The sequence below is a fragment of the Coregonus clupeaformis genome, unplaced genomic scaffold (genome assembly GCF_020615455.1).
Source record: "Coregonus clupeaformis isolate EN_2021a unplaced genomic scaffold, ASM2061545v1 scaf0185, whole genome shotgun sequence".
Taxonomy (NCBI): domain Eukaryota; kingdom Metazoa; phylum Chordata; class Actinopteri; order Salmoniformes; family Salmonidae; genus Coregonus; species Coregonus clupeaformis.
Window position 1 is genome coordinate 252,669 of NW_025533640.1, and position 14,967 is coordinate 267,635.

Genomic DNA, 14,967 nt, shown 5'->3' on the forward strand with positions numbered 1-14,967 from the left:
TGTATGCGTCTCTGTGTGTGGAGTAAAGGTGGTCTAGAGTTTTTTTTCCTCTGGTTGCACATTTAACATGCTGGTAGAAATCAGGTAGAACGGATTTAAGTTTCCCTGCATTAAAGTCCCCGGCCACTAGGAGCGCTGCCTCTGGATGAGCGTTTTCCTGTTCACTTATGGCCTTATACAGCTAATTCAGTCCAATCTTAATGCCAGCATTGGTTTGTGGTGGTAAATAGACAGCTATGAAAAATATAGATGAAAACTCTCTTGGTAAATATTGTGGTCTACAGCTTATCATAAGATACTCTAGCTCAGGCGAGCAAAACCTTGAGACTTCCTTAGTATTTGATTTTGTGCACCAGCTGTTGTTTACAAATATACACAGACCGCCACCCCTTGTCTTACCGGAGTCAGCCGTTCTATCCTGCCGATGTAGCGTCTTGCCTGCTAGCTGTATGTTGTCCATGTCGTCGTTCAGCCACGACTCGGTGAAACATAAGATATTACAGTTTTTAATGTCCCGTTGGTAGGATAACCGTAATCTTAGGTCATCCAATTTATTCTCAAATGATTGAACATTGGCTAATAGGATTGATGGAAGAGGCAGTTTACTCGCTCGCTGTCGGATCCTTACAAGGCACCCCGACTTATGTCCACGATATCTCTGTCTCTTTCTCATGCGAATGACAGGGATTTGGGCTTTATCGGGTGTCTGTAGGATATCCTTTGCGTCCGATTTGTTGAAAAAATAATAGTCTTCGTCCAATACGAGGTGAGTAATCGCTGTCCTGATATCCAGAAGCTCTTTTTGGTTATAAGAGACGATGGCAGAAACATTATGTACAGAATAAATTACAAATAACGCGGAAAAACACACATAATAGTACAATTGGTTAGAGGGCTGTAAATATATTTGGTCGAATACACTTATTTTGCAGACGTTATCGCAGGTTTAGCGAAATGCTTATGTTTCTAGCTCCAACAGTGCAGTAATACCTAATAATACAAAACAATACACAGAAATCCCAAAAATAAAATAAAGGAATTAAGAAATATCAGAACGAGGAATGTCAGAGTCCAGAATATAAATATACATGTACAGTATATGTATATGATGGTGTGTACAGACATTATGGACAGTGTATGAATAGAAAAGGTGTGTACAGCAGTAGTTATATAGGATGAGCCTTGACTAGAATACAGTATATACATATGAAGTGGGTAAAACAGAATGTAAATATTATTGTTTGTCCAATGACTATGTACATAGGGCAGTAGTTGCTAAGGTGCAGGGCACAGTACCAGGTGGTAGCCGGCTAGTAACAGTGACTAAATTCAGGGCAGGATACTGGGCAGGTGGTGACTATTTAACAGTCTGATGGCCTGGATATAGAAGCTGCTTTTCAGTCTCTCGGTCCCAGCTTTGATGCACCTGTACTGTGAGGGGGTCAACATCTTTCTAGATGTCACAGAGGGTGCACGGAGGGATATGTCAAAATGATGGATTTTGGCACATTAGCAAGTCTTCTTTTATTTTTTTATATAGTACCAGTCAAAGGTTTGTACACCTACTCATTCCCACCGTGAAGCATGGAGGAGGAGGTGTGATGGTGTGGGGGTGCTTTGCTGGTGACACTGTCGGTGATTTATTTAGAATTCAAGGCACACTTAACCAGCATGGCTACCACAGCATTCTGCAGCAATACGCCATCCCATCTGGTTTGCGCTTGGTGGGACTATCATTTGTTTTTCAACAGGACAATGACCCAACACACCTCCAGGATGTGTAAGGGCTATTTGACCAAGAAGGAGAGTGATGAAGTGCTGCATCAGATGACCTGGCTTCCACAATCACCCGACCTCAACCCAGTTGAGATGGTTTGGGATGAGTTGGACCGCAGCGTGAATGAAAAGCAGCCAACAAGTGCTCAGCATATGTGGGAACTCCTTCAAGACTGTTGGAAAAGCATTCCAGGTGACTACCTCATGAAGCTGGTTGAGAGAATGCCAAGAGTGTGCAAAGCTGTCATCAAGGCAAAGGGTGGCTACTTTCAAGAATCTCAAATGTAACATATGTTTTGATTTTGTTTAACACTTTTTTGGTTACTACATGATTCCATATGTGTTATTTCATAGTTTTGATGTCTTCACTATTATTCTACAATGTAGAAAATAGTAAAAATAAAGAAAAACCCTTGAACGAGTAGGTGTGTCCAAACTTTTGACCGGTACTGTACAGTCGTGGTCAAAAGTTTTGAGAATGACAAGTATTGGTCTTCACAAAGTTTGCTGCTTCAGTGTTTTTAGATATTTTTGTCAGATGTTACTATGGTATACTGAAGTATAATTACAAGCATTCCATAAGTGTCAAAGGCTTTTATTGACAATTACATTTACATTTACATCATTTAGCAGACGCTCTTATCCAGAGCGACTTACAAATTGGTGCATTCAACTTATGATAGCCAGTGGGACAACCACTTTTTTTTTTTTTTCGTTTAATGGGGGGTGGAGGAAGAAGGATTACTTTATACTATTCCAGGTATTCCTTAAAGAGGTGGAGTTTCAAGTGTCTCCGGAATGTGGTTAGTGACTCCGTTGTCCTGGCGTCGTGGGGGAGCTTGTTCCACCACTGGGGTGCCAGAGCAGCGAATAGCTTTGACTGGGCTGAGCGGGAACTGTGCTTCCGTAGAGGTAGGGGAGCTAGCAGGCCAGAGGTGGATGAACGTAGTGCCCTCGTTTGGGTGTAGGGTCTGATCAGAGTCTGAAGGTAAGGAGGTGCCGTTCCCCTCACAACTCCGTAGGCAAGCACCATGGTCTTGTAGTAGATGCGAGCCTCAACTGGAAGCCAGTGGAGTGTGCGGAGGAGCGGGGTGACATGAGAGAACTTGGGAAGGTTGAACACCAGACGGGCTGCAGCGTTCTGGATAAGTTGTAGGGGTTTAATGGCACAGGCAGGGAGCCCAGCCAACAGCGAGTTGCAGTAATCCAGACGGGAGATGACAAGTGCCTGGATTAGGACCTGTGCCGCTTTCTGTGTAAGGTAGGGTCGTACTCTGCGAATGTTGTAGAGCATGAACCTGCAGGATCGGGTCACCGCTTTGATGTTAGCGGAGAACGACAGGGTGTTGTCCAGGGTCACGCCAAGGTTCTTTGCACTCTGGGAGGAGGACACAATGGAGTTGTCAACCGTGATGGCGAGATCATGGAGCGGGCAGTCCTTCCCCAGGAGGAAGAGCAGCTCCGTCTTGCCGAGGTTCAGCTTGAGGTGGTGATCCGACATCCACACTGATATGTCTGCCAGACATGCAGAGATGCGATTCGCCACCTGGTTATCAGAAGGGGGAAAGGAGAAAATGAATTGTGTGTCGTCTGCGTAGCAATGATAGGAGAGACCATGTGAGGATATGACAGAGCCAAGTGACTTGGTGTATAGCGAGAATAGGAGAGGGCCTAGAACTGAGCCCTGGTGGACACCAGTGCTGAGAGCACGTGGTGCGGAGACAGATTCTCGCCACGCCACCTGGTAGGAGCGACCTGTCAGGTAGGACGCAATCCAAGAGTGAGCAGCGCCAACTCGGAGAGGGTGGAGAGGAGGATCTGATGGTTCACAGTATCAAAGGCAGCGTCCTACATTAAGTTCATGCAACGAGTCAATATTTGCAGTGTTGATCCTTCTTTTTCAAGACCTCTGCAATCCGCCCTGGCATGCTGTCAATTAACTTCTGGGCCACATCCTGACTGATGGCAGCCCATTCTTGCATAATCAATGCTTGGAGTTTGTCAGAATTTGTGGGGTTTTGTTTGTCCACCTGCCTCTTGAGGATTGACCACAAGTTCTCAATGGGATTAAGGTCTGGGGAGTTTCCTGGCCATGGACCCAAAATGTCGATGTTTTGTTCCCCGAGCCACTTAGTTATCACTTTTGCCTTATGGCAAGGTGCTCCATCATGCTGGAAAAGGCATTGTTTGTCACCAAACTGTTCTTGGATGGTTGGGAGAAATTGCTCTTGGAGGATGTGTTGGTACTATTCTTTATTCATGGCTGTGTTCTTAGGCAAAATTGTGAGTGAGCCCACTCCCTTGGCTGAGAAGCAACCCCACACATGAATGGTCTCAGGATGCTTTACTGTTGGCATGACACAGGACTGATGGTAGCGCTCACCTTGTCTTCTCCGGACAAGCTTTTTTCCGGATGGCCCAAACAATCGGAAAGGGGATTCATCAGAGAAAATGACTTTACCCCAGTCCTCAGCAGTCCAATCCCTGTACCTTTTGCAGAATATCAGTCTGTCCCTGTTGTTTTTCCTTGAGAGAAGTGGCTTCCTCGCTGCCCTTCTTGACACCAGGCCATCCTCCAAAAGTCTTCGCCTCACTGTGCGTGCAGATGCACTCACACCTGCCTGCTGCCATTCCTGAGCAAGCTCTGCACTGGTGGTGCCCCGATCCAGCAGCTGAATCAACTTTAGAAGACTGTCCTCGCGCTTGCTGGACTTTCTTGGGCGGCCTGAAGCCTTCTTCACAACAATTGAACCTCTCTCCTTGATGATCCAATAAATGGTTGATTTAGGTGCAATCTTACTAGCAGCAATATCCTTGCCTGTGAAGCCCTTTTTGTGCAAAGCAATGATGACGGCACGTGTTTCCTTGCAGGTAACCATGGTTAACAGAGGAAGAACAATGATTTCAAGCACCACCCTCCTTTTAAAGCTTCCAGTCTGTTATTCTAACTCAATCAGCATGAGAGAGTGATCTTCAGCCTTGTCCTCGTCAACACACTGTCACGGATTCTGCCGAGGCTGCTCCTCCTCCTTGCTCGTGCAGGCTGCGGCGTTCGTCGTCACCGGAATACTAGCTACTGCCGATCTATGTTCTATGTTTCTATGTTGCACCTGTTGTCTAATGTCACACACCTGTTGCCCATTATGGTAATCACGCCTTCCCTATTTAACCCAGTGGCTCCCAATGTGTTTTGTGCGTGGTTGTTTTTTCGTTTCGTGTGTCGTTGGTGAGCGGGTTAGTTCCTTCCTGTGTGGAGGTATTTCTGTGTTGTTTTCTTTACTCATTTTCAGTAAAGTACGTTTCTTTGAGTTCTGTGTCCTGCGCCTGACTTCGATCCACCGCATTACACTGACACTCGTTACACACTCTCACCTGTGTTAACGAGAGAATCACTGACATGATGTCAGCTGGTCCTTTTGTGGCAGGGCTGAAATGCAGTGGAATGTTTTTGGGGGATTAAGTTCATTTTCATGGCAAAGAGGGACTTTGCAATTAATTGCAATTCATCTGATCACTCTTCATAACATTCTGGAGTATATGCAGTATAGACTTTGTGAAAAGTAATATTTGTGTCATTCTCAAAACTTTTGACCACGACTGTACACACACTACATACGCTCACAGTCACACACACCAAACACACACGTATATTAATGCCACACACACACACACATAAACAAACACACACAAAGAAACACTTTCACACTCTTTTACACTCTTCACATACGCTGCTGCTACTCCGTTTATTGTCTATCCTGATTGCCTAGTCACTTTTACCCCTACCTATATGTCAGTAGAGGCTGCTGAGGGGATGACGGCTCATAATAATGGCTGGAACGGAGCAAATGGAATGGCATCAAGGACATGGAAACCATGTGTTGGATATATTTGATACCATTCTACTCATTCGCTCCAGCCATTACCACGAGCCCGTCCTCCCCAATTAAGGTGCCACCAACCTCCTGTGCTACATGTAAATATTCCCTCAATTACTTCAACTGCCTTGGACCCCTGCACATTGACTCGGTACCGGTACTGCTTGTACATAGCCAAGTTATTGCTATTTCAATGTTCTTATTTTTCTTACTTTTTAACTCTGCATTGTTGGGAAAGGGCTCGTAGGTAAGCATTCCACGGTAAAGTATACACCTGTTGTATTTGGCGCATGTGAAAAATACATTGGACTTTATTTGATATGTGTTGCGATTCTCACGATTCTATATGTATTACGATTCGATACTGCGATTTTATTGCAATTTGAGAGCCATGAGAAAATGAGTTTTGATCAGTCATGCAAATAAAAGTGCTGAAAACATGGTGGCTCACTATTTAAAAAGAAGATAGAGAACAAGCTATAGGATGAAAAATACCAGAGTTTTGGCACAGGTACATCCGATTAGCACTAGCTAACAAAGCTTAGCAAACAATATATATATATATATATATATATATATATATATATATATATATATATATATATATATATATATACAGTGTGGAGAACAAGTATTTGATACACTGCCGATTTTGCAGGTTTTCCTACTTATAAAGCTTGAAGAGGTCTGTAATTTTTATCATAGGTACACTTCAACTGTGAGAGACGGAATCTAAAACAAAAATCCAGAAAATCACATTGTAGGATTTTTAAGTAATTAATTTGCATTTTATTGCATGACATAAGTATTTGATCAACTACCAACCAGTAAGAATTCCGGCTCTCACAGACCTGTTAGTTTTTCTTTAAGAAGCCCTCCTGTTCTCCACTCATTACCTGTATTAACTGCACCTGTTTGAACTCGTTACCTGTATAAAAGACACCTGTCCACACACTCAATCAAACAGACTCCAACCTCTCCACAATGGCCAAGACCAGAGAGCTGTGTAAGGACATCAGGGATAAAATTGTAGACCTGCACAAGGCTGGGATGGGCTACAGAACAATAGGCAAGCAGCTTGGTGAGAACTGTTGGCGCAATTATTAGAAAATGGAAGAAGTTCAAGATGACGGCCAATCACCCTCGGTCTGGGGCTCCATGCAAGATCTCACCTTGTGGGGCATCAATGATCATGAGGAAGGTGAGGGATCAGCCCAGAACTACACGGCAGCACCTGGTCAATGACCTGAAGAGAGCTGGGACCACAGTCTCAAAGAAAACCATTAGTAACACACTACGCCGTCATGGATTAAAATCCTGCAGCGCACGCAAGGTCCCCCTACTCAAGCCAGCGCATGTCCAGGCCCGTCTGAAGTTTGCCAATGACCATCTGGATGATCCAGAGGAGGAATGGGAGAAGGTCATGTGGTCTGATGAGACAAAAATATAGCTTTTTGGTCTAAACTCCACTCGCCGTGTTTGGAGGAAGAAGAAGGATGAGTACAACCCCAAGAACACCATCCCAACCGTGAAGCATGGAGGTGAAAACATCATTCTTTGGGGATGCTTTTCTGCAAAGGGGACAGGACGGCTGCACCGTATTGAGGGGAGGATGGATGGGGCCATGTATCGCGAGATCTTGGCCAACAACTTCCTTCCCTCAGTAAGAGCATTGAAGATGGGTCATGGCTGGGTCTTCCAGCATGACAACGACCCGAAACACACAACCAGGGCAACTAAGGAGTGGCTCCGTAAGAAGCATCTCAAGGTCCTGGAGTGGCCTAGCCAGTCTCCAGACCTGAACCCAATAGAACATCTTTGGAGGGAGCTGAAAGTCCGTATTGCCCAGCGACAGCCCCAAAACCTGAAGGATCTGGAGAAGGTTTGTATGGAGGAGTGGGCCAAAATCCCTGCTGCAGTGTGTGCAAACCTGGTCAAGACCTACAGGAAACGTATGATCTCTGTAATTGCAAACAAAGGTTTCTGTACCAAATATTAAGTTCTGCTTTTCTGATGTATCAAATACTAATGCTGTGCAATAAAATGCAAATTAATTACTTAAAAATCCTACAATGTGATTTTCTGGATTTTTGTTTTAGATTCCGTCTCTCACAGTTGAAGTGTACCTATGATAAAAATGACAGACCTCTACATGCTTTGTAAGTAGGAAAACCTGCAAAATCGGCAGTGTATCAAATACTTGTTCTCCCCACTGTATATATATATATATATATATATATATATATTTATTTTACAAATCGATACATGGTGTCAAAGTATCAATATAATAGTGTCCATAATAACATTGCGATATGTAATGGAATCAATTTTTTCCCCCATCACTAACTATAACCCCTATAGCCTCTAAATGAGCAGAAGTAATGCAGCCTGAAGTAACACAGCCTGATATTCTCCACCATAGGAGAGGGTTAGGTCCTCTATCATCAGCCTAACCACCACACAACCAGACTGGGGGTCTCTAATACAACACTGATGTATCTCAGACATGACCAGCCATACACCTTCACAGACAAACAAACACAGCGGAATCACTAAGTCAATAGATGAGGGATGCCTGTATATTAAGGTTTTCAGTCCAATCCTTGGCATTCACTATCTTAGTTTGCATTTCCAGGATATACAACTGTTGTGCAATTCTACAACAACCTATTGATTTATTCCGCAGCAATAACCAATCTAAATCAAAATAATAATTATCTTATATAAACACCTCATTATGATGAGTGATATGTTTTGCCAGGAGCTCCCTTGTTACATTTCTACTGAGGGGGAGCAGTGGAGGTGGAGCATAGCAAATCAAAGTGATTCCCCTTTGTGAACTCTCCCGTCTGCCCAACCTTCAAACACCTCCCTGCCTTCCTGTGTCTCTCTGGCATGAATATCTAGCCATTGATCTGAGGGAGGCTAAAAGGACTTGCCAAGAGAGAAGAGGCCTCCGCTTTTACAGCACAAAGCGAACACTGCTCTGCAAATTAGCCTTTTATGTGAGCGTGCAGACACGGCACATGTGTGGTGCAACACATAGGCAGGCACGCAAACACACACACACACACCCACACACACACACTGGAAAGGAGTTGTTTATGAATGTTATTTAGCACTTAATACACCTGAGAGTACAGATTATATAAAAGGTCAGCTCAGTAAATCAATTGGAAATGTTTGTGTTTAGGGTATGGTTGACAACTCCACTTGGTTGCTTGGTGATGGACAGTGAGCATGTTTGCGTGCATCTCTATTCTGGATGAAGTTATTATATAGAGCCATTATTGCATGGAACTCCGTTTCATCTCATATTGCTCAAATAAACAGCAAACCTGGTTTCAAAAAACAGATAAAGCAACACCTCACTGCACAACACCTCTCCCCTATTTGACCTAGATAGTTTGTGTGTATGTAGGCTACGTGTGCCTTTTAAAAAAAGATGTAGTTCCGTCCTTGAGCTGTTCTTGTCTATTAATGTTCTGTATTATGTCATATTTCATGTTTTGTGTGGACCCCAGGCAGAGTAGCTGCTGCTTTTGCAACAGCTAATGGGGATCCTAATAAAATACCAAAATACCAATACCAAGTATTAACTGGTGTATGTATTTGTTTATTTTTTTCTTCGGATCCCCATTAGCTTTTGCTGAAGCAGCAGCCATGACAAGTAACATTTCCAATTCTTAATCTTACCTACACTTCAAGTTAAACCCCATTAGCTTTAGTCAAAAAAGCCATGGCAGCTACAAAAGGCAACATTACCTGTGACATTTTTACCTGGACTCGAGCAATAGCCGCGGAATAGCCTCAGAGAAAAACTCATGTCAAAAATGTTATAAATTGATTTGCATTTTAATGAGGGAAATAAGTATTTGACCCCCTCTCAATCAGAAAGATTTCTGGCTCCCAGGTGTCTTTTATACAGGTAACAAGCTGAGATTAGGAGCACACTCTTAAAGGGAGTGCTCCTAATCTCAGCTTGTTACCTGTATAAAAGACACCTGTCCACAGAAGCAATCAATCAATCATATTCCAAACTCTCCACCATGGCCAAGACCAAAGAGCTCTCCAAGGATGTCAGGGACAAGATTGTAGACCTACACAAGGCTGGAATGGGCTACAAGACCATCGCCAAGCAGCTTGGTGAGAAGTTGACAACAATTGGTGCAATTATTCACAAATGGAAGAAACACAAAATAACTGTCAATCTCCCTCGGCCTGGGGCTCCATGCAAGATCTCACCTCGTGGAGTTGCAATGATCATGAGAATGGTGAGGAATCAGCCCAGAACTACACGGGAGGATCTTGTCAATGATCTCAAGGCAGCTGGGACCATAGTCATCAAGAAAACAATTGGTAACACACTACGCCGTGAAGGACTGAAATCCTGCAGCGCCCGCAAGGTCCCCCTGCTCAAGAAAGCACATATACAGGCCCGTCTGAAGTTTGCCAATGAACATCTGAATGATTCAGAGGAGAACTGGGTGAAAGTGTTGTGGTCAGATGAGACCAAAATCGAGCTCTTTGGCATCAACTCAACTCGCCGTGTTTGGAGGAGGAGGAATGCTGCCTATGACCCCAAGAACACCATCCCCACCGTCAAACATGGAGGTGGAAACATTATGCTTTGGGGGTGTTTTTCTGCTAAGGGGATGGGACAACTTCACCGCATCAAAGGGACGATGGATGGGGCCATGTACCGTCAAATCTTGGGTGAGAACCTCCTTCCCTCAGCCAGGACATTGAAAATGGGTAGTGGATGGGTATTCCAGCATGACAATGACCCAAAACACATGGCCAAGGCAACAAATTATAATCCTGTTCAATTAGCATTGTGTTTCCTTTGGAGTGCTGGCTGGAGATTTTAATTGTACCATCAACTCAACTCTGGACAAATCATCTCATGTCCCCACCACAAACCGTAGATCAGCAAAGATGTTGAATTCTCTTACTGTGACGAGTACTGAGTATACGAAGAGGCAGGACGCAGACGCAGCAATTAACAAGGCAAAGGTTTACTTAATAATGAGAAAGAGAATAACAAAGAGAGAGTCAACGACACAACGCTAACAATTACACACAAAAATGAACTAACAGTCCAGGGCTATATAGTGGTGGTGATGAGATGATGAGGTGCAGGTGCGCTGGAGGTGATTAGGGTGCGTTGGGTTTCCATTCCTGTGTTTGCCGAGGTGGTGCGCTCAGACCTGTGGCTCAGTAGACCGGCGAATCAGAGCGCCAGACGGGAGCAACGGGAGGAGACGTGACAGTACCTCCCACCCCCCCCCCACCCCCACCCCCCCGGATGCACGGCTCCCGCCGCAGGACGTCACCAGCCAGGAGGACAAGGAGTGGGCCGGTCAGGGCGGCGACAGTGGAAGTCCCGACTTAGGTTGGGGTCCAGAATGTCCCCAGCCGGAACCCAGCTCCTCTCCTCAGGGCTATACCCCTCCCAGTCCACCAGGTAACGGAGCCGTCCCCCACGGAACCTTGAGTCCAGCAGATCCCTCACAGCATACGCCAGACTCCCGTCAATGTCCAGGGGCAGAGGGGGCGTACCCCGGGGGATGGCATCCGCTAGAGGACCAGGAACCACCGACCTGAGGAGAGACACATGAAAAGTAGGTGAGACACGGTAGTGAGGGGGAAGGAGCAGCCGGTATGACACCTCATTAATCCACCCGAGGACCTTAAACGGCCCCACAAACCGGGGGCTCAGTTTCTTGCGGGGAAGGCGGAGAGGGAGGTTTTGAGTGGACAGCCAGACGCGATCACCAGGCTGGAATACGGGAGCCTCACTGCGGTGGCGGTCAGCTTGGTCCTTCTGCCGACGAATGGCCCTCTGGAGACGGACATGGGCGGCGTCCCAGACCAGTCCGGCCCTGCGGAACCACTCGTCAACAGCGGGTGCATCGGTCTGGCAGGGTGAGCCCCGTGGAGGAGTGAACAAGGGAGTTCTGGGTATATTCTGCCCAGGGAAGAAACCTCACCCTGCTGATCCTGACAGTGGCAACGAAGAAACCTCCCCAGCTCCTGGTTCATGCGCTCCACCTGCCCATTTGACTGAGGCCTATACCCGGAAGTGAGGCTGGCCATGGCCCCGATCTTCTCCAGGAAAGCTTTCCACACTCTGGAGGTGAATTGGGGGCCACGGTCAGAGACGATGTCCTCCGGAAGTCCATAGTGCCGGAAGACCTGTTGGAACAGGACCTCAGCAACCTGGAGAGCAGAAGGAAGACCAGTTAGTGGCAAAAACAGCATGATTTTGAGAACCGATCTACGACCACCAGGACTGTGGTGAAGCCGTCAGAACATGGAAGGTCGGTGACAAAGTCTATGGACAGGTGTGACCAAGGTCGCTGAGGCACTGGTAGAGGAACTAGTTTGCCTGCTGGGGCGTTCCAAGGTGTCTTCGTTTGGGCACATACGGAACAGGAGTTGACATAGCGAGAGACATCAAAAGCCAAGGTGGGCCACCAGTGTTTTTGTTCTAGAGTATGCAGGGTGTGCGTAATCCCAGAGTGCCCTGCCGTAAGAGTGGTGTGTGCCCAGATCAGCAGGTGGTCACAGACACTGGTGGGTACATACACGCGCCCCAGAGGGGCGTTGGCAGGCGCTGGGTCCTACTGAGCCGCCAGGCGGATGTCTTCGTCCACATCCAAAACGACAGGTGCAATGATCCCCCAGATCCTTCCTCTCTCCGGTATAGTGCATCCTGGAGAGTGCGTTGGCTTTCACATTCTGGGATCCTGGGCGGTAAGACAGAATGAATTGAAAGCGAGTAAGAAATTGGGCCAACCTGGCTTGACGAGAGTTAATCCATTTCGCTGCCCATATGTGCTCCAAATTCCGGTGGTCAGTAAGAATTCGGAATGGATGCACTGCGCCCTCCAGCCAGTGTCTCCATTCCTCCAGAGCGAGGACTACCGCCAACACTCCCTGTCTCCAACTCCATAGTTCCTCTCTGCGGGGGTAAGCTTTTTAGAGAAAAAGGCACAGGGATACATTTTCTCTGGCTTACCGTGCCGCTGATAGAGGACCGCACCCACGCCCTCCTCCGATGCGTCCACCTCCAGGATGAAAGGACAAGATGGATCTGGGTGTTTTAGGCTGGGCACTGTGGTGAACCTCTCCTTCAGCCTCTTGAAGGCAGCGTCAGCCTCAGGGTTCCAGGCCAGCTTCTGAGGCCCACCCTTAAGGAGAGAGGTGAGCGGGGCGGCTATGGAGCTGAAGGACCTTATGAAACGCCGGTAGAAATTGGTGGTGGGGACTGGCCATGACCTGACGGCGTCCGTCTTCACTCGTTCCATGAACACCCCCCGAGGACTGATCCTGTATCCCAGGAAGGAGATGGCCTGTTGGTGGAATTCGCATTTCTCCCCCTTCACCAACAGGCTGTGTTCCCGGAAGCGGAATAGGACAGCTCAGACGTCGCTGACGTGCTCCTCGAATGTAGCCGAGTAGATCAGGATATCGTCGATGTACACCACCACCTGTCTACTCAGCATGTCTCGGAACACGTCATTGACGAAGGACTGGAACACAGAAGGTGCGTTGGCGAGGCCGTAGGGCATGATGCAGTATTCATAGTGGCCTGAGGTAGTGCTGAATGCAGTCTTCCACTCGTCTCCTTCCCGGATTCGGATCAGGTTGTAGGCACTCCTCAGGTCCAACTTTGTAAAGTACCAGGCCCCTCGTAGCTGCTCGGTGGCCGACGGAATCAGAGGGAGAGGGTACCAGTACTTGGTGGTGACTGCGTTCAGCCCCCTGTAGTCAATGCATGGTCTCAGTCCTCTGTCTTTTTTGGCCACGAAGAAGAAGCTGGCATAGGCAGGAGAGGTAGAGAGTCTGATGAACCCTTGTTTCAGGGTCTCCGCCACATACTTCTCCATGGCCTCAGTCTCTGCCATGGAAAGTGGGTAAATGCGACTCTTCGGGGGGTGTTGTCCCGCCAGCAGGTCAATGGCGCAGTCCCAGGGCCTGTGAGGAGGGAGACACGTAGCCTTTCATGAAGAGAAGACATCGGAGAGATCTGCGTACTCACGTGGAATGTTGGGCTGGAGGGCGGACTCCGGACTCTTCACTGATGTGGAACAACAAACCACCGGCAGGCAGGTCTTCCGGCATGAGGTGGACCAGGTTGTGATCCTCTTGGTGATCCAATTGATGGTGGGGTTGTGTAGTCTGAGCCAGGGCAATCCCAAGACGATCCGGTGAAGGGGTGACGTGACAATGTGGAATGACAGCTCCTCGTGGTGCTCCGGTAGTGTGGGAATGGTGATGGTGATGGGGAGAGTGACATGCATAATGGTGCCTGATCCGAGGGGTTTATTGTCCAGCGAGGTGACGTGTAGCGGAGATGGCAGTGGCACGGTGGGCAACCCCCATTCAGAGACCAGCTCCCTATCTATAAGGAATCTATCATTGCAGTAGAAATGGAAGAGAAGGAATAACCAGTCACCGTTATGGGAACTAAAAAAAATGGTTTTGTGATAGGAGATGACGTAACACTTACGGAGCGGCTACGGGAGTCATACCGCCTAGATAGGGAGCTGCCAGGAGATCTGTGGTCCGTGGTGATGTAGGGGGTGCTGCCCACCTCCATGGGTGAGGACTCGGAGGCAGGACGGCTTCCATAGCTCAGATGGGGTGAGCGTTGAGGCTCCGGGAGGTGTTGGGATGCCATCTCTCTCTCAACATGTCATCAAGATGGATGGACGTGGTGATGAGGGTATCAAGGTCCATCTCGTCGTCCCGACATGCGAGTTCCGTCTTAATGTCCTCCCGTAAGCCTTTCCTGAAGGTCGTGCACAGAGCACGCTCATTCCAGCCGGAAGATGCCGCCACCGTGCGAAAGCTCCGAGCGTACTCGGACGCGGGCCCCTCTCTCTGTTGTAACTGGAGGAGACGCTCACCCCCGTCCTTTCCCTCCGTGGGATGATCAAACACCGCCCTGAACCGAGCAAGGAAGGTGGTGTAGGGAAGCGCCACTGCCTCCCCTTCTTCCCAGACTGCCGTGGCCCAATCCAGCGCCTTCCTTTAAGTAGCGAACTCACCAGCGCTATCCTGGCTTGGTCAGATGGATATGTCCCAGGCTGACGCGCCAGATAAAGTGAAACCTGTCGCAGGAAGCCGCTACATTTAGTAGTTTTACCGTCATAGCGCTCCGGTAGGGCGAGGGTTCCCTCAGAAGTGGGTGATAGCATGGGAACAGGTGGATTGGGTGCACTCGCCGCTCCCTGAGGTGGAACCGGAGCGCTGGGCAGATTATGCAGCGTTTGGAGCACTTCCTGCATGGTGGTGTTCAACTGGG